We start from the raw sequence: 18,543 nt of genomic DNA, 5'->3' as shown, positions 1-18,543 counted from the left end.
GCAGTGCTGAGGGCATTGCTATCCAACAGGCATGAATGGTGCGCCTGCTGTTGGACACTTTCTCTCATTGACTTGAGTTTCATTGATTTTGGGACATAAACTTACAGGTCCTTCAGTTAATCAAAGCAGTGAGATGAGCATTGAGACAATGCTGAGGTCACGGACCCCACGACAGTTTATTTGTATGACTGGAGGCAATGGAACAACCGCTCATGGTCCATAGAGCAAAACCCATCTCCTCACCAGAAAAAAAAAGGTCTATGGTCCCTCAAAACTCCAAAGTGATCTTGTTGAGAACAGTGTTGGTTTTGTACAGTTTCCATAAATGAGATGACTCTTTTGTTTTTTTTAGTGGGGGGGGGGGGGGGGGGGGGTATTGAGGGGGGGTATTGCTTTTTTTCTCATCAAAAAAAGTGCAGGGGTTTCTAGAGAGGTTGGGGGTAAAGCTAAAGGAGGAACAGAAATAACAGAACAATGAGTGCCCATATGTTTCTGTAACATCTCCTGTGTAAGTAAGGGAGTGACAGAGTCTACTCCGTTTGTGGCATGATGTCAGCAACGACTATTTCCCTCTTTGGTCTCTTTGCTCTGATGCCAAATCTCCTCCTATGCACAGTAAAACACTTATAAAAGAGATTTGGGCTCTGCATGGGATTTTAGGTGCTGCAGGTAACTTCACAAACAGGAAAAACAAACACCAGTTCTCTGTAGCTCTAGATATATTCTTTTCAAGCCACATATTATCGAGAAATAAACATTTTCTATGTGCAGTGGAACTTAAAACTAGAACCACTGGGAAAAAAAATTACCCTCATTCCATCCAGGCCACCACCATGTCTCTCCCTCTCCCCCTGTGTAGCTCACAGAGGTCCGCGGCTCCTCAGACACATTTTGTCCTTCCTAATTCGGTGGCTGCTGGTGACCTGTTGTACATCAGTGTCCTGCGAAGCGATGCCCATGCTGATCGAAGGGACCGAGACACTTAACCCTAAACTGTGCAAGGGCTGATCTCAGGACACGGGTGACAGAAGGGATGCCCTCGCCACCTAGATCTGCCTTGCTTGATTCTCAGGGCAGCTCAGGCGCAGAGCCCTGGGGAAAGCAGTGGCGGCACGAGCCCTTAAAGCTCCCAAAGACATCCAAAAAGTTCCTGTCTTCGGTCAGTTTGCTCATCTGCATTAAATCATGGGGTGTGGATTCACAGTTAATTCTTATCAAGTAATTCATAGATAAGGAATTCAGAGAAATAGGGAGGGATGTGAAAAAATAAAGACTTGGGGGCAATAATATGAGCCCAAACTAAACTAATGTGAGAGCGACTGGAAAAAGCCACACTGTGGGCAAGGTTTGGGTTTGATTATACTTTTCTGCTGCCAGGCTGATTTCAGCTGGGTTGAATTTCCTACTGCTTGAAATTTATGCTTACATTCTGGATTTAAACTCAAAACCAGCATGAAAGGAGCTAGGGCTGAGCATCTTTGCAATAAAAACAAGAGACAGATATGAGGCACTGACTTTGTTAATTCTTTCACCAAAGTCTCAGACTTTTCTGCTCTGGATCTGCATTTTTTCATACCCGTGTATTTCAGGAATAACTCCACTTGATCGTAATAGACTTAAATAAATACAATATATCTCAGAAAAATATTTTAGAATAACTCCTCTCTTCCACTTCACATTTATCTCTTGGGACAGTGGCTTCTAAATATTTTAATGAGCTCTTACACAACAGAGTATGATGGGACACTTGTAAAACAAAGATTCCTCTTAGTTCAGAGACAGAAGTTCTTGCTGGATGGCCCACAAGGACAAGCTGAATATTATCACTTGCCTGCATTTACAGCTTTACTTTATAAGATTGTTCTTTCCAGTGTGTGGTCTTACCTATAAAAAAGCGAAGCAAAACAAAAGATGTGTATATAATCCAACGTAACGAAGGAAGAAAGGCAATTCTAAAAAAATCCAGATGGTGGAGCTACTTCATTACCGGTGACAGAACAGTGCTGTGCAAGTTTTGCTTCAAAGCTCTGCAGAGAAGAATCAGAAGCCGCAGAGATAAAGTCCCCAAATACCTCTGCCATCACATCTCAGATCTCATCTTTGTGGACTGAAGAATATAAATCAGTGTGCACAACTTCCTGCAAGTCTTTCCCAGGCAAAAGTTTTGACTCTTCAGGGTATGTTCTCTCTGCCTTCCAGAAAAATTACTACTTACCTTTTCTTTTACTAGCAATTCTTTAATGAAATACATGCAGTACACAGTGGTAAGCAATTTATTTTATATTCTGAAATGACAACATCGATACTGCATCAGAACTTTCCCCAATAGCAGTTTTTAAATAGTTTTGATGCAAAGAGGATGCTATAATTTGGCTCTTTTTTATTTATGCAGAAGTGCTACGACCCATGAAAATATAATACGAATTGTGTTTTAAAATTTACCATATCAGGATGTTTTTGAAAGGAAATATTTCTGCAATGTAGTTTTATTTCTGGCTGTAATTCTAGAAAACAACTACGAGAAAATGGTAAATAGGCTACTCTCACTGTGAATTCCCTCAGTTTTAGTCTTTAAGAGCCCGGCTACATGTCTCTGCTTGTAAATGTGCAGCACACATACCACTGTGACCTACAGGGTCTGCTCCCACTATGGCAAGTTAACTGCAGATGTTCCTAGTGAACCAAAAAGAGATTAAATCCCTAAGACAACACAGGTGAAAGCAGACTCTCTACATGGTTCAAAGGTCCTGCTTAGCTGAGCATGGGCTTTTTACTAGGTGTTGCACTTTAAATACTTGCAAATCAAACAGAGGAGCAAAAATGACTTTAATTAGGGCTGAGTGGTGAGGAGCAGGGTGCAGGTGAGCAAGAACTTGAGAGCACCCAACTCTCACACTCCTGGTGTGCCAGGAGCCCTGAAACCCCGGTGTCCTGCCAGCAAGGGCTGTACCAACCACCCACTGGGACTGGCAGTGACTGTTGTGGGGCAGCCAGGAAAGCTGAGACATTTTCCCTTCCTTTCAGTTCAGAAGGTCCTTTCCTCTTCATTGGGACCAGAGGATGGGAAGCCATCCGTTCAGCTGCTGTCCCTCCACCCCTGTCCCAAGAGGCACATCCTCTGCAGTCAGATGGGGTGGAGGCAAACACCGTATCATGGGATTTTCCAGAGGACCAGCTGAGATATCACACCACTGCGGCAGCTGCCTGGGGTCAGCGGGAAAGCTTGAGGTACCTCCTGACATCATCTTTAGCTGTTATTAGGATTTATATAGTCATTTAGGGGATGGGCCCAGCCGGCTCCGGGAACTGGATATGGGATGTGAGCTTTTCATCTCCAGGTCACCTCATAGCTGTTGGATGGTCCCATGGCATGTGTGACGTGAGTGATGGTCTGAGGAGGAAGCACAGGTCCACATTACATGCACGTGTACATAATCATAAACGCCCATGCAATTAGCACTAATTGGCACTCCCCTTGGAAACCAGTGCTGAGCAGCTGGGGATCCAGCAGCCTCATAGGGAAGCCCAAACTGCAGTACATTTCTCTCAATAAAGCCTGGGTGTTTGGCTTGAAAAATCTATTTTGGAGCTCTTGGACTGAAAAGGCTAAGCCTGCCCTGGAGCCGCTTTCATATCTTCCTTTAGTATCAACATTTGGAGAATCAAATAATTGGGCAAAGGAGTACTGGGTGATTTCCAGTGAGTTTATAGGACAGATTATCTGAAAGTTGTCTACCTGCCCCTCAGGCTCCCAGCCATGTATATAAAAATGAACAGATATTAGTGCCAATTAAAAACACAAAGAAACAAGAAAAAAAAAAACACCAAGTAAGCTACCATCATCTTGTAGATATCTGGGGACACAGAGGATAAACTGGATATTAACTTTGAAAATGCCATCCCTTAGAGTGGCTTCTCTCCAGTTATTTCTAGGCTATATTTTTCCACAGCCTGATGAAGCAGCCAAAGCCATCAGGCTGTTTTCTTTCCGCCTCAAATCTCATGAGTCCACCAGCTGGTCAGACAGAAACATCTTCTGCCTGGCCCTGATCCTGACCAGGCTCCACAACTCCTCTCTGCTTGGATTCCTGGAGCTTCCCCAGTCCCTTCAGCCCAGAAAAGTGCCCTTCATTTCAAAGGCATCGTGGCCAGTTTGCAAATATTTTGCTGTTGCTGAGGGCCAGGAGAAACCAGATCTTGCAATCTCCTGCTCAGCACAACAGGCACTCTGCCCTGCTCTCACTATGTCGCATTGGGTGCATTTATTTTCTTGGGTGTTGCTTTGTTGACCAAAGGCACTTGGATCTGGAGCAAAGGCCACCACCCTCCCTGCAATCCCCTGCCAGCTCCGGCGAGTCTTGTCCCCAAATCCCACGGCAGAAAGGCAAAATGGGTCTCATGAACTGCCCCGGGCTGACTTTGAGGATGCCTGGATTCAAACCCTCCTGCCTCTCATATGGTTTATTGCATCCTGGTACAAGAAGGACTGCGTGAAACACAAAGACAGTGTCATTCATGGATGGATTACCCATCAGGGAGTATCAAGCCCTGTGTTTTATCTGCTGCACCTCTGGCACCAGAAAGCGTGCCTTGGTCGGGTCACTTCATTTCACAGTACCTTTAATCCCCCTCCTTATTTCATACACCATCAGCTATAGCAGCGTAGAGCCTTTTGCTGCGAGGGCTCGCTCTCACATGGCATGCTCCTAAAATGTCTGACACAGCTGCATGCCAGCATCAGGGGAGCTTCTGACTACTACTTTTATGTAGACATACTGTTCATACTGTTTAATATTTATTATTATTGCGTGTGATATCATTTCATCTTCCATTATGTTGCTTTTTAAAGAAAATTGAAATATATTTGAGATTAATACCATTAGAACCAGCAACTAACAATCCTATACAATGTTGCATGCGGATGTAGTTACGAAATTTCCTTAGTTCATGTAAGGTGAAGGTTAATTTTAGAATGCAGTTAGAGTACCAGAGCCATTAAAATAGTATGGAAAAATGTTACCAGATGAGAAATTGTTCAAAATAAATTAAAACCATTATTTCAGTCATGTCTTTCCAGAGCACTTTGATAATAGGATGTATTTTTCTTGCCTGTATTCCTGCCAGAGATTTTCATAGCAATCATGCTCATTTCCAAGCAGATCATTCCTTCTTAGGTTAACAATAAGGACTCTTTCTCAAGATATGTGAACGCACTTTGCAAAGGCAAAATATATTTGATTCTGTGAAAAAAAAAGTCCCTTTGGTTTTACTTTTGTGTTGGTATAACTAGCGATAATCCACTATATTATAACATTAGAGCAAACACAGTATGCTACATTATTTTGACACTTCTGGATGTGTTTCTTCATTCCCTTCTGAGCTTTATTAAGCCACTGTCAAAATAGTTAGTGTAGGAAATTTTATGACTTGTGTGGCAAAAGATGTGGTGCCATGGAGATGAACAAAGAATGGGTCAGCTATGAGATAATCCATCTTCCCTCTCTGGACCGCACTCCCCCTTGCTCCTCGCCTCAGCAAACTAATGCTTGCAGCACTGCTGCAAGACTCGGGGTCACATTAACGCTGTGCTGGATCCCTTGTGAGGATACTCCTGATGTGACTGTCATTCACCAGCTCTGATTTAACACAGTCCGTGTACAGGAAATTGTGAAAAATAAAGCTGGCTTTATGTTCTACCTTTGTTTTTCAAGAGTGCTCCCACTGATTTTAAAAGGATGGGTCCAGGCTCATCTACCCACAAGTCTTTGTTACAGAGAGACAAAGAACAGGGCTTTTTTAATCACCAGTGTAGAAATGATTGTCATTCCATATTTTTCTGAAATATTAAGGATGTTTGTTAAACAGTACAGACTGCAAAATTTTGTCTTAGGACACAGTCTTTATTCTAGTACAGAATGCAGGCACTTTGCCTGCACAAGGTAGATTTTTGTCTCCTGAAGTCTTCCTTTTCCTCACCTGAGCAGCAGCAACATCAATAACCTCCTAAAAGAGACTGTGCCTTTCCTTAAATCTCCTCCCAGAGCACAGCATAGAGGGGCAACCACCTTTCCCAGCTCCTTTAGCCTCTCACAGTGGGTAGGGCATGTTTTACGACTTAAGACATAAAGAAAAGCGAAAGCTGATGCTATAATTGAGAAGTAAGACAGACAAACCCAGGCTCCTGTTGTGCGATGTAAGGTGGGATGCTCTGCATGACAATTTTTAGTGTGTTTGTCTTCTTGAGTTGAAAGCATTTTAGATACACAGGTATAGAAAAGTCTTGTCAGGTATTGGCCAAGGGCATTCATGCAAAGTTTCAGCTTGCAAGAAATGCTTCTGGCTAATCATCAAAAATACCTGTGTTCTGCAATACTTTCCTGCCACTCTCTGTTTTACATATATCAACAAATGGCCTGTGTAGGAAAGCCAACTGAGTATATCCATGGAATGATACAGTCACATCAACTGTCAGCAAGGGATGTGCACGAATGCGAGCAGCTAACTCAGACCTGCCCCTTTACACTCGCTTAGAGTCACAGGACGGCAGCGTTTCTCATCTTATGCAGGACAGTTCAGCAAAACAAGAAGCACTCGACTTTCCTCTGCTTCCCGGTCATAGACAGGTTTTGACCATGGAATTAACTAGTTCATTTTCTCTATTTTCTTCTCACTGTGCTCTGCCAAAATGCAATTAGACAAAGACACTGCACACAGAGCCCGTTCCCTGCCAGAGGGCACTTCTGAGGAGACAGACAGCACATATTGATGTTGCTTCAGGAGTTAAGCGATGATTTAAAGGGAAACGTGTTGCATTAAGGAATCCTACATGCTGCTTTGAATCCATCATTTTACATGCACTCAGTTATTCCTCGAGTGGCTTGCGCTTTGGCATTTATTGCCTCCATTACTTCATCAAATTAAATCTGATCAGGGGAAGGAAAGTGAGGATTGGGGTGTAATGAGATTCCAAGTCATTATTCTCCCCTTTTGTTCTCCCAGATCTTTTTGACTGCAATGCCATCATTCCCGATCCTGGCAAAACCCATCCCACAGTCTTTTGCTCGCAGAGCTGGTTTTGCAGTGGCTGGAGAGCTGGTGTTCCCGGGAAGGTGCGTGGGAGCAGTGCAGTACTGAGCTCCGGCACAGACAGCGCGGATCTGTTCGATCCCATCCTAGGCGCTGCGGGTAACCTTCCCAGTGACAGATGACAGAAAACAAAGAACTGTCACTGGGTGAACGGGATGTGGCTAACTCGGAACAGCATCACATAGTTCCTGTGGTTTTCAGCAACAGCAACTTCAATAGGTTATGGAGACTGAGTCCTGAATAAAACGTCAGGAAGATGGAAAATTATGTTTTGTCTCAAAAGATGTTCAGAATTTGCTGAGCATGTGAAACTCTCATTTTATTTCTGCAGAGTGCCAAAGGAATCCTCACAGGCTCAAATTTCAAATTAAATGAGGTAACAATATTTGGTAAGCCAAAAATCCAGGAAGACAAATGGGAAACATAAAAAAAAAATAAAATAAATCACACTTTGGAACTAAACGTTCAGTTCCTCACATGTATTGTTGATTCTGTACATAAAAAGGATGGAAAATCCCATGTACAGCCAGGTCCCAAGACCATCAGATGCTGGACCAACATTGGTAGTGAAGACAATCTCCTGTACAAACCATATCTTGCACTGAGCTGAAAGAGGGGATGGAGAATGGTATTCACTGCTTTGTAATATTATTGGATCTTCTTACAAATCATATTCAGTTTGGCTTGCACTGTTGTGGAGAAGTATGCTAGCAGAAACACAAAACTCAGTAAAACAAATATGAAGTGGAAGTTAGAGGATTAACAAGTTAATTATTATGTTTGGAGGCAGTTGAGAAGGAACAAGGCAGATGTGTACAGAGAAGACTGGGTTAAAGACCTTGTTTTCATCTTGGTATGGCAGGTTTCTAGTTTAGGATTCGTGTGCATTGTTGTAAACACAAATAATTTACATGTCCTTATAGCACAAAATCAGGCACATATTCAATTACATTAGAACATTTAAATGCAAATCAAATTAGCACTTATACCAAAGAAAATCTGGAATAATACTCCAGAAGTGTGAAAGGAAATCCAAACTTGATATATTTAATTCATGGGACATGCTAATACCAAATAACCTGATGCAAAGACCTTAAGAAATATTTGTGCAAACAAAAGTATATGCGGTTACTCTATCCAGACTATACGTTCATGATGAAAATGAAATATTTTCAGTGCACAGATCAATTGCTAGCTGCCTGCATTCAGGTAGAAATGTTATTGCCAATTGCTCAGTGAAAAACTTCCAGGAATTGTGAAGAATTTAAAGAGAATGAAACTCAACACTCTTATGAAGCCTGTCTTAAGCCACCTGCTTATAAAAGCTACAGAACATAATGGAGAATAGACTCTCTGTGACTTTTCTGGATCTAGAACTGCATGGTGAGATTGTAATTCACAATTTCATTTAGTTGCTCAAAGGCCTTTAGAAGAGGTTGAAGATTGTGTTAAATTCAAGAGGATTTAACTGTAAGAGAAAATGGAATTGTATCGTATAGAGTCTAGCACTCCTACATATATCATAGTCACCTTTCCACTGCTGGTGGCATCTTCATTTTCCCTGACTCTTGGACATATTTAGCACTTCATTTTCATCCATCCCGAGCTCTGTTCCTAATAAGCAAGTTCAACAGTGTCTGTGCGTATGGATTAGACTCATTTTCTCTTCTTTAACACCCAATCCCACATCCATAGAAGAAAGCAGAGGGATGCCCGCTGGTTTTATGGGGAACTAAATCTGTTGCAAACCGGGATAAAACTGGTGCAAGCAAGAAAGAGTTTTGCAGCCTCAGATGTATCAAAGCACTTGGAGCTGCAGGAACTATGTGAGTGCCTGAGTCCTTTTCTGAACAGGCATTTTAGACTCAGGTCCTCGGTAGTATTTAAGCCGTCAAAGCATTTTGAGTATCTGGAACCTTTCTGAAGGTGGAGGAGTTACCCACAGGGTAAATGGTACTTACTATAGCAGAAGCAATTCTCTGCCTGCTTATGGGTTATCCTTTAGCCTTCAGCAAGGTGCCAGATCCTTCCCAAATGAAGGGGATTTAACATATATCTAGAAAACATAAATCCTGGCTATTCTTTCCTCTCTTCGTCATGGCCCTGCACAAGCTGACTTCTGAAGGGAACTGTAAGTACACCATGATGCATGTACTTCGTACAATGTCTTAAGTCATCTGCACAATAACTTGATATGAACTTTTCCACACCTTTTCTAAAACTAACTGGAGGGCAGTTCTCTGTAGTTTGATATTCCTTGAAAATACATACGGGTGGAAAATCCGTGGACCTGTGACAATCTAATGGTTACACAAATAATTACACTGGAGCTGCTACGTGGTTTTGAGCAGAATGAGAATCGTATAGATCAGAAATGGAAGCAGATGGAAAGTATGATTCAGCTCCTCTCTGCTCCACTCCCACCACATCTCTGGTTTACTGTTTACCCCAGAAGTGCTTTTGATCTGAAGTGCATCTGTAAAGACAGAACAAAGTTTTGATTAATATTTCTTCTCCTGTGAGCAGAGGTCTCCAGGCAGAGACTTTCCATCAGGAGTGGCATGGACAGAGCCAATAGCAGATCAGAGCATGGGAGAATTTTTACAGATGTGGTTGTATGTAGATGCCTCACCATCCTCCCATGGCCATATTCTGCTCTCAGTCCCTTCAGCAGAGATCTACAGAACTTATTTGGGAACAACAACAATTTACATCTCTGAATCAGAACAGCTTAAGGTCCACGCACACTCATTCAGCAATATTTTTCTTTGCATTACATAAGGAGATGGACCCTGTTCCAGCTCCAATGTTAGTCTTTCACCAGTTTCTCTCTCCAAAGACCAAGGTATCAGTGAGGGCAAAAGCAGGCTTTATATTTTGGTCCCAGGCTTTAGATTTGGCCAGAGCCTTGGTCTTACTTCGGAGTTTCACAAAGGCTGGACCCATTCTCTCCAGCTGGCAGCAGAGCGTTACTGCCCAGCTAGCATGAGGAGCACCTCACTGGCCTGAAACTGGAAAGGGGTTCCTGTTCCAGCTGCTTTTGTCTCAGGTACCAGAGAAATATTAGTACAGAAGACTGGCTTCTGCTTAGGCCATTCAACCTGACAACCCTAAATCTGAATCTGTTCCATGCAAGCTGAGACCTATTCAGTGAGGAATGAGGGGACCAGATCTGACACCCCTGTCCTCCAGTGCAAAGCATAGTGAACATTCGCATGAAAATTAAGTGCTGAATTTGTTTTCTTCCAGCCCATTTGCCTAAAGCCAGCATTATTTCCCTGGTCTCAGTCCAGGACAGAAGGGCTGTTCCCATCACATAATAGATCCATACCTTCTTTTTCATTCTGCTCTGTGCCCATCCTGTTTATCTCTTCTGAACTGCATATTGTTTCCACTTTAACAGCTCCTTCCAGCTGTTTTCTTTTGGTACCTTTTATTGCAGATAGAATTTCAAGGGCTTCCAGGGGGAAGCTGCTGAAAGCACTGCAGCTCTTAGACTCACTTCAAAGCAACTTTCATCATTTTTCACGCACTTTTTTTAGGACTCCTCTTCTGTTCTTTCCCCAAAACAGATTCTCTCAAAGATCACACTAGGAGATAGCACTATTTATGGCACTTCAGTGGGAGACATCATGTTTTTTGTCTGATTTGGACACATCCGCTGTCCTGTAAAGGTTAACAACATAGAGGTTTTCTCCCCCTCTCACTTGTAGTTTGTTGTTGGTAGGATTTTTTTCTAGAGGAATGGGTAGGAGGGAAGGTTACTGCTGGAATTTGGCTGCCAGAAGCCTGAGGGTCAACTTTAATTTAGTCAAACCTCCCATCATTAAAGAGATTGTAGCTTCTGCACTGGACCGGACAGACTCATCCGTGGGAGGCCCTGGCTTCACACCAGCGCTAATTGTGGCTCAATTATTCCTACAAGCTTCAAGGCTTTGTTGCTGAACTTAGAGGAGAGATCGCCCATCAGTTTCGCAATTATCTCAGGCTGGAGAGCAGGAGGGAAAAGAAAATTCCTGCCTAACCCGTGTCCTCGATGAGCAGCCTGCCATCCTCCCCAGGCCGATGGGCACAGGGCAGGGCTGCTATCCTGAAGAACTAACTGGAGGCTGTGTCCTGAAGTGTGGCAAGGTGAAAAGGACAGTAAGTCTTGAAAAGAAAGGTTTGAATTACCATGTTGGTTGGGAAAGGCTGGATCCAGCCATGACATAAAGGGCTGTGACCCTGCTAATTCAGTGCAGATACACTCCTCCAACAGGGATGCTTTCAGGAAGACCAAATACAAATGAGAGAACAGTCGGCAGAGCAGCCTGTGGCACTACGTACCGTTGCATGAATCTTCTTGAGCCGCCCATCACAAAACCAAAATAAAACAGAGCACTATCTAGAGGTTTGTCTATGTAAGTCCTGGATCTTTTTCTTCACAAGTTTTCAAAGCCCACCTGGACAAGGCCCTGATCAACCTGATCTAACTGTGGAGATGACAGGAGACTGGACTGGGAGACATTCAGCAGTCCCTTTCAACCCAAACTTATCTGTGATCCTGTGAATACATCCATTTCCTAGAAATCCTATTTAAACTAACAAAATTCTTCTTGGAGAACAGAAGATGTTAAAGAGGATGAAGACTCCATTCTCTTGTTTTCTTTGTGGACAGGTATCTGTTGCAGATCTGCCTTCCCTCTCCTCTCCAAACCACCTATAACTCCACTAAAACTCCAGTAGTATAAAAGAGGGGGGGACTAAGGCTGGCTTGATATGCTTGTGAGGTCTAGCATACCATAACCATTAGCACAGTAGCGGAGGTGACAATAGCACTGAACAGTCAAAATGCTTAGCCCTCTTTGTGCATTGAACATTTAACAAGGAGTCATTAGATGAGAGCACAGTCTGACATCTCTCTCTTCAACAGACACGGGTCAAAGTATCACAGGAAATACCCCCTCCACTGCCTGCAAAACCAAGGATAGATTTATGTATTTTGTGATGCAAAGCTCTGCAAAGGAAACGGCATCCAGTCAGGACCTGGGGCCAGGACTAAGGCACAACTTCCTGGGTACTGTTACTGCTCACTGGTGGGCAGGAGGAGCCATTCATGGCTGCTGCTTCTCTGCTCTGAGTTGGCAGTTGCAGGATTGCATCACTGCCTCCACCAGCACCATGGATGCTGACATCTGAATGTGAGGAAAAACTTCTTTTGAGGGTGACAGAGCACTGGAACAGGCTGCCCAGAGAGGCTGAGGAGTCTCCTACTCTGGAGACATTCAAAACCCTCCTGGACACATTCCTGTGCAATCTGTTCTAGGTGTACCTGCTTTAGCAGGTGGGTTGGACTAGATGATCTTCAGAGGTCCCTTCCAACACCAGTCATTCTGTGATTTCTGTGATGTGGAGGTACAAAGAGGTCCTGAGAGAGCTTTGCCCAATACCTCTGCACCTGAAGCTATAGCGAAGGGTCTGGAGCACAAATCTTGTGAGGAGCAGATGAGGGAGCTGGGGCTGTTTAGCCTGGAGAAGAAGAGGCTCCGGGGAGACCTTATTGTCCTCTACAGCTACCTGAAGGGAAGTTGTGTCATGAAGGGTGGTGGTCTCTTCACCCAGCTAACAAGTGATAGGACAAGAGAAAATGACCTCAGCTTGCACCAGGGGAGGTTTAGATTGGATATTAGGAAAAATTTATTCACAGAAAGGTTTGTTAGGCATTGGAACAGGCTGCCCAGGAAAGTGGTGGAGTCACCATCCCTGGAGGTGTTTAACAGATGCATAGATGAGGTTCTTAGGGACATGGTTTAGTGACAGTGTTAGGCTGATTGTTGGACTCAACGATTTTGAGGGTCTTTTCCAACCAAAATTATTCTATGATTCTATAGTCGGCCAAATACCCATCTTTTAGTCTTTTTATCTTAATTCTTACATAAATAAATAAATAAATAAATAAATAAATAAATAAATAAATAAATGAAAAGCAACCTCTGTTTGTCCCTGCTTGTCCCCTATCCAAACAAACGAGCTTAGCAATTACAGAACATCTTGTTGTTATAGCTACCAAATGTTCCTGAATGATATTGTCCACACACCCAAGTGGAATACTGCCAAACATATCATAGGTGGTGTTTTGGGGTTGGTTTTTTTTTTTTAAGCATACAAGGCTGAAGGTCATATTCGAATTAGTTGCTGGATTTGTGCCTTTGGAGCACTTTCTGCATGTCATTTGGAAAGCAAAGGCGAATCTTTTCCTGAGTTATAGCTGCGAAGAGATTAAGACTGAGATTGAGATGATGTTTTAGCTGTTTGCTGGCATGGGAAGGTGGTGTGATGTGATAAAGGAGATCAGTTTTATAGGAAGTCCAGCTTGCTTCGTGGGTATGGACCTCCTGGGCTGTATTTGAAGTTTTCTTCTGAGTTCTGTGTGACCTCAGATACTCTCTCTCTGGACCAGCTGCTTCACTGAAAATACTGTCTTACAACCTCCTTGGTAATGCACTTAAAACTTTTCATCTCTAAATCTCAAGCTGCAAAGAGATTGTTATGGTCATTAATAAAACACTGAGAACTGCATAATTTTGAGATTTTTTTTTTTTATTTTATAAGCAAAAATTTCTGATATAAACAAAAAATGTAAGCCCACGATTTACTGACCTTTTGCCAGCCTGGAACAACCTTTTTCAGAAACCTTTATGAACCTTGGGCAGAAAAATACTTTTGTTACTGTATAATCCCTGCATGCTGTATAGGATGTAGATTACTGCATCTCTTTTCTTGCATAAATAAACAGCTGTGGGCAAAATATTGCACAAAAATTGATGAAACTCCCAGAAGCTATAAGGCCACATTACAACTAATGGAGGCTTTTCCCAGGGAAAGGCAGCAGAAGTATCATCCTATTGGCAAATCTATCATATCACTCGACTTTGAAAGTTGTAAGAAATATTCTAGGATACATTAGTATATTAAAAGAGGAGGCCTGTGGCAATTGTAGAGACTACAAGAACTTGTAGCCTAAGGCTTACTCTGATTGCAAGGAAAAATGATCTTGCCTTCAATTTCTCAAGATGCAAACCAAATGCCTTACAAATTGGTCACATTCCATTTAACTCATATTAATCTACATCATGTTGCCTGGGGGGTCAAAACCATGTTTTTGTTGTGTTTTTCTTTTTTCCCTTTAGACTATATCTCTTTTTTTTGGCTGTAAAATATGCTGAAAGCTGTACAAGAGACATTCACAAATATGCTTCTCATTACCCACATGCTCTGTATAGTAATGCCTGCACAATCATGCTAATGTGCTTTGCTTCAAGTTCATGTAAATCAAGTTTGTGGATCAAGCCATTTTAACTGTATTAGCAATGCGAGAGGCTTTGGTCAAGGAAAGAAATTATATTGGATATACTGGCGTTGCTTTTTCTGACACAAAAAAAATACAGAGATCCCTTAAATGCAACAACAAGCTCATTAACTGCTGTGTGTAGAGTCAGTTTGCCAGGAATTTCCAAGACTCTTAATGCAAACCATACATGGCATCGTAATTCAGCTCTAAGGAACAACCTTTAAGACTAATAGGTAAGCACTTTTTCTCTAACTAGCTTCCCTGTGAAGCACGCAAAGGATTCACTGAAAGCTGAATTAAATGCTTCAGAATAATAAGAAAGGCTTTAAGCCATTTTAAGACTAAACTGGACATATTTTGTGTGCTTGGGGAAGAAACTCACTCTCCTTCTTGCCAAGTGAAAATAGGGACAACCTCCTGAACTTATCTTTTGCCCTATAAATATTTGATACAAGGAGGTCGGCTCCTATGCCCTTATTGAGGAATCCATTGCTTCTTGCTAAACCAGCTGCGATCTCTTTCTGGTGTGGTCAGAGCAGTGTGGCCAGGACATGCCTTTATGATGAAAATCTGAGCACGGAACAGAGATATGTGGAGATACCCACAGCTCACAAGTGCAGGTTTTGCCCAGAAATGCGCAGTTTAACCGTACATAGAACAGCCCATCTCAGACTTGGTGTCCTGAGGTTTTCGGGTCCCCTCTCACTGCTTTCTGGCCCCCAGAAGACCCTTCCTTAGGCAGACATGTTTCAAAATATCCCTTTTCAATCAGATGCTTAGAAGCTGTGTTAGCTAAGACCCCCTCTGTCAGACACCCTCCTCTTCATGCCAAAGATCGATCCTGGTGTCCTCCATCCTTAGCTACCCTTTGGAAGCTTCTACAACCTGGTGATATTAGGTCACCATTCTCTATTGCAGGGGGGAGGATTTCCACATGGAGGTGGAGTGCGGTTAGGTCTCCCCTGCATGAGAACAGTTCTGGTGATGTGCAAACATCCACTTTGTGGGCTCCAGGGGATGAAAGGCTGGTTTCCCTGGAGGGCTGTGAAACCCATTCACAAGGATAACACCCACCCTCAAGAAATGGATATTTCACAGACAGGCTTTAGCTTGGCCTTTGAAAAGCATGCTGAGATGCCTCCAGGCTTTGCACACAATCAAGAAACCCATGAGTAACACCCACTGACACAGCTCACGGGTTCATATATGTCTCTGTGTGGAGACTGGTACACAAACAAGATCAGCTGGGTGAGATGCTGTGCACAGAAGTGAAGCAGAGTGGTCTACAAAGACCCAGTGCTCCTGGTATGACCTGCTGGATGCAGATGTACCACTGAAACTTCGTAGGCATTATTGGTTTTTTTTTGTCATGAATCCAAGATAAGAAGTTGACCCAAGGACCTCACAAAAGGAATCTGAAATCACATAAAGATTAACCACACCTTCACCCTCTCTTGGCCAGTTTGACTGAGTCCCCAGACGTCTCCCTGCACGCTGGTACAGGGTGGGGGAGAACCAGGCTCGTCATCTGTACCCTCACTCTCTTGATGCAACAAGACATATTTTCCTTTAACCCAGGCAAAGGTTTCACCTGCTCACACTGCTTCTTGATAAAACAGTCAGTGCATGAAACCATCGCCATGGATATGAACAGATGCAGGGAGGAAAATGGGAACAACAGCAAACATTCTGTTCCTCCCAGAGCGGTGCTCCTGTCGCTGCCCGTGCCACATCTGTGTTTTTGAAGGGAAATGTCATAACATTGCTAATCAATACGCAGAGTGACAGGACCATTTGTCATGAGCGAGCCAGCACTGCAGCTGTTGCAGTCATCCTTTCCCTGGGCTTTGTGATGAGAAGGCGAGGGAAGGATCTGATGATTGCCTGTGGCAGCCCCGCACACCCATGGGCAGCCGCTGAGCGAGGGCAGCTCTGGCCAGCTCGCCCCGTCGCCGGGCCAGCCTTGCAGCATTTGGGCAAAAAGCGTGGCAGGAAGGATAGAGTTTCCAACAAAGGGATGTGAAAGACACCAGACACCCTGCAAGGGAGAGACAGTTCTGGGTGTCAGAGGAGTCTGTTGACCTTTAATCCTTGAGACCGCTGTTGCATATGCATCACATTTGAACTGCAGATGTTCCTCACTGCTCTGCCGGTCAGGGCGACACAGGTCTGATCTTACAGAGGAGGCAGGGCTCAGAGGGAACTTAATGAAGACTTTAAGCTGTGGGTTGCAATTAAAATGGCCCGGCGGTGTAAGCATAAGGGGGCGGGGGGCTGGTAAGCTCCTGCAGCTGCTCTGCCTGCAGTAATAGCTAAGAGCTGATGTCTGCGCTGATGGGCAGGGCCCTGCTCTACAATGGGAGCAGTCGTGCATGCCGGGGGGCCGCTGGCAAAGGTGACAAAACTGAGCTGCCCTTTCCCACCCCATCAAAATAATTCTTAAATTAGGAAATCTATCTTAATCCGATGGTCTATCTGGGGTTGCACTGCCATGGATAATGCTTCACCACTTTCCCCTAGACAGCTCTGGCCAGTAAATAGAGAACAAATAAATATCGATATAGCGAGGCACAGGGAAACAGACCTTCTTTTTCAGACCATGACCTACTTTTTCGTAGGCAGAGTTTGGCCTTCAACATGGTCCCTACAGGGAAAGAAAGCTGCCTCCTGCGAGACAGGGATCTCTGTTCCTGAAAACAGCCAATGAAAATAAAATCCATGTGTCACTTAGGTGTTTGTACCCAACTGTCAGAATGCCTCCAGGCCTAAAATGATATAGGCTAAAGCTTGGATTGGACTTCTGAACTATATCCACCAAGGTATTAATATAATATTCATCTCACATGAGGTTCCTGACTTGAACAGTAAATGATATTTAACCAACAGCAAGCACCAGGATCCTCACTCAGTGTCAGCTTAGCAGCAGCCAACACCACCTGAAGATTGTCTCCTGATGCTCAGGTTCAGATCCTGATGCTGGTGCTCAGCAAAAGACAGACAAACTATTTGTTTTATAAACAAAGTTTCTTCTAAGTGAAAAGTGCCATTTTTTTTAATGTTATTCACAGTGTTTTGAAAAAAATTGTCAGTTCTGGCAGCATTTTCTTTCCAGAACTTCTAGTCCCAAAACAAAGCATTCCCATAAGGTTGAAGTGGCCCATGTGAGTATTTCTGGAATGGAATCTTTTCAGTTTTCATTTGGAAATGATTTTTTCCCACATGCAATTCATTGTTATTATTTTCACACGAAAAACACATCGACAAACTTTCAAAGGGCAAACTTGGATCAAAATCCTTTGATTTCATAACGATGGAAACTTTTGATTGACCCGAAGTAACATTTTATCAGACCTCCATTTTGCACAGAATTTCGCTTGCACACAAATGTTTCCACTTTGTTCAAGAACCAGGAAAAATATTTCCACATATGGAAAGATCTGGTTTACCTTGATCTTACGAGTCATCCCTGGAGCTGGTGTCCTCCCCTCCCTGGTTCTCCATCTCGGGCCAGAAGCAGACAAGGCTTTGGCATTGGCCACCACAAGAGCCACCACTGGATTCCACCCTCTTGCAAAACCAATAGCGTTGGGTTGCCAGCCCTTGCAGCCTCCACCAAGGGCGAATTCATAAAAACCGAGAGGTCTGATCAGAGTGCATGAAATGCTATAGAAATGGCCAGGCTTGAGAGAAAATTTGTCAAAATATTTGTCATTTCTCATCTTTTTAAACATGCTGCAGATCTTCAGGCATGTGAATTCTGGTCCAGTGGTCCAAGAAGTGGTCATATAAAGAGATGAAATTTTGAAGAAAAGGGGTAGGTCAAGAAGGTTGAATTCATTTTAAGGAATGATATAGCTTTCATAGCAATACATGCACTGCCTGTAATTTATAACCCAGGCCACTGTAATGCTCCTATATCCTTTTTTTTTCCTGCAGTTCCAGTTCAGTGAAGATTTTCAGCATGCACTTTGGTTGACAGGGCAGAGGGTAACATTGTTTGCTGTTGATGTAAACTTATTATGCAATATATCTGTTAGTTTTATTATTTTTTAACAGAGTATTAGTGACTATAAAGTTCAATTGACATTTTTTGCCAATAAGTGTTGCTGGTTCCAGTGGGGATTCTA

General features: G+C 43.2%; 1 protein-coding gene across 2 annotated transcripts in view; it reads right to left on the bottom strand.

Annotated features, from left to right (window-relative positions):
• NPVF (neuropeptide VF precursor) overlaps positions 1–18,306 on the bottom strand; it is a 91,000-nt gene extending 72,694 nt beyond the window's left edge. Inside the window, exons 1-2 of one of the 2 annotated variants that reach the window (XR_011737727.1) lie at positions 17,863–18,306; positions 1,097–3,391 (exon numbers count right to left, since the gene is read on the bottom strand). The gene's annotated coding sequence lies outside the window, so the exon portion shown is untranslated. Of the gene's footprint in view, positions 1–1,096; positions 3,392–17,862 lie in introns of those variants that run through there. The other variant, XM_071805020.1, reaches the window with a different exon arrangement.
• Between the last annotated feature and the right edge of the window lie 237 nt (positions 18,307–18,543).

Source organism: Patagioenas fasciata, chromosome 2 (genome assembly GCF_037038585.1).
Source record: "Patagioenas fasciata isolate bPatFas1 chromosome 2, bPatFas1.hap1, whole genome shotgun sequence".
Classification (NCBI taxonomy): Eukaryota; Metazoa; Chordata; class Aves; order Columbiformes; family Columbidae; genus Patagioenas; species Patagioenas fasciata.
This window is presented reverse-complemented; position numbering and strand designations above follow the sequence as displayed.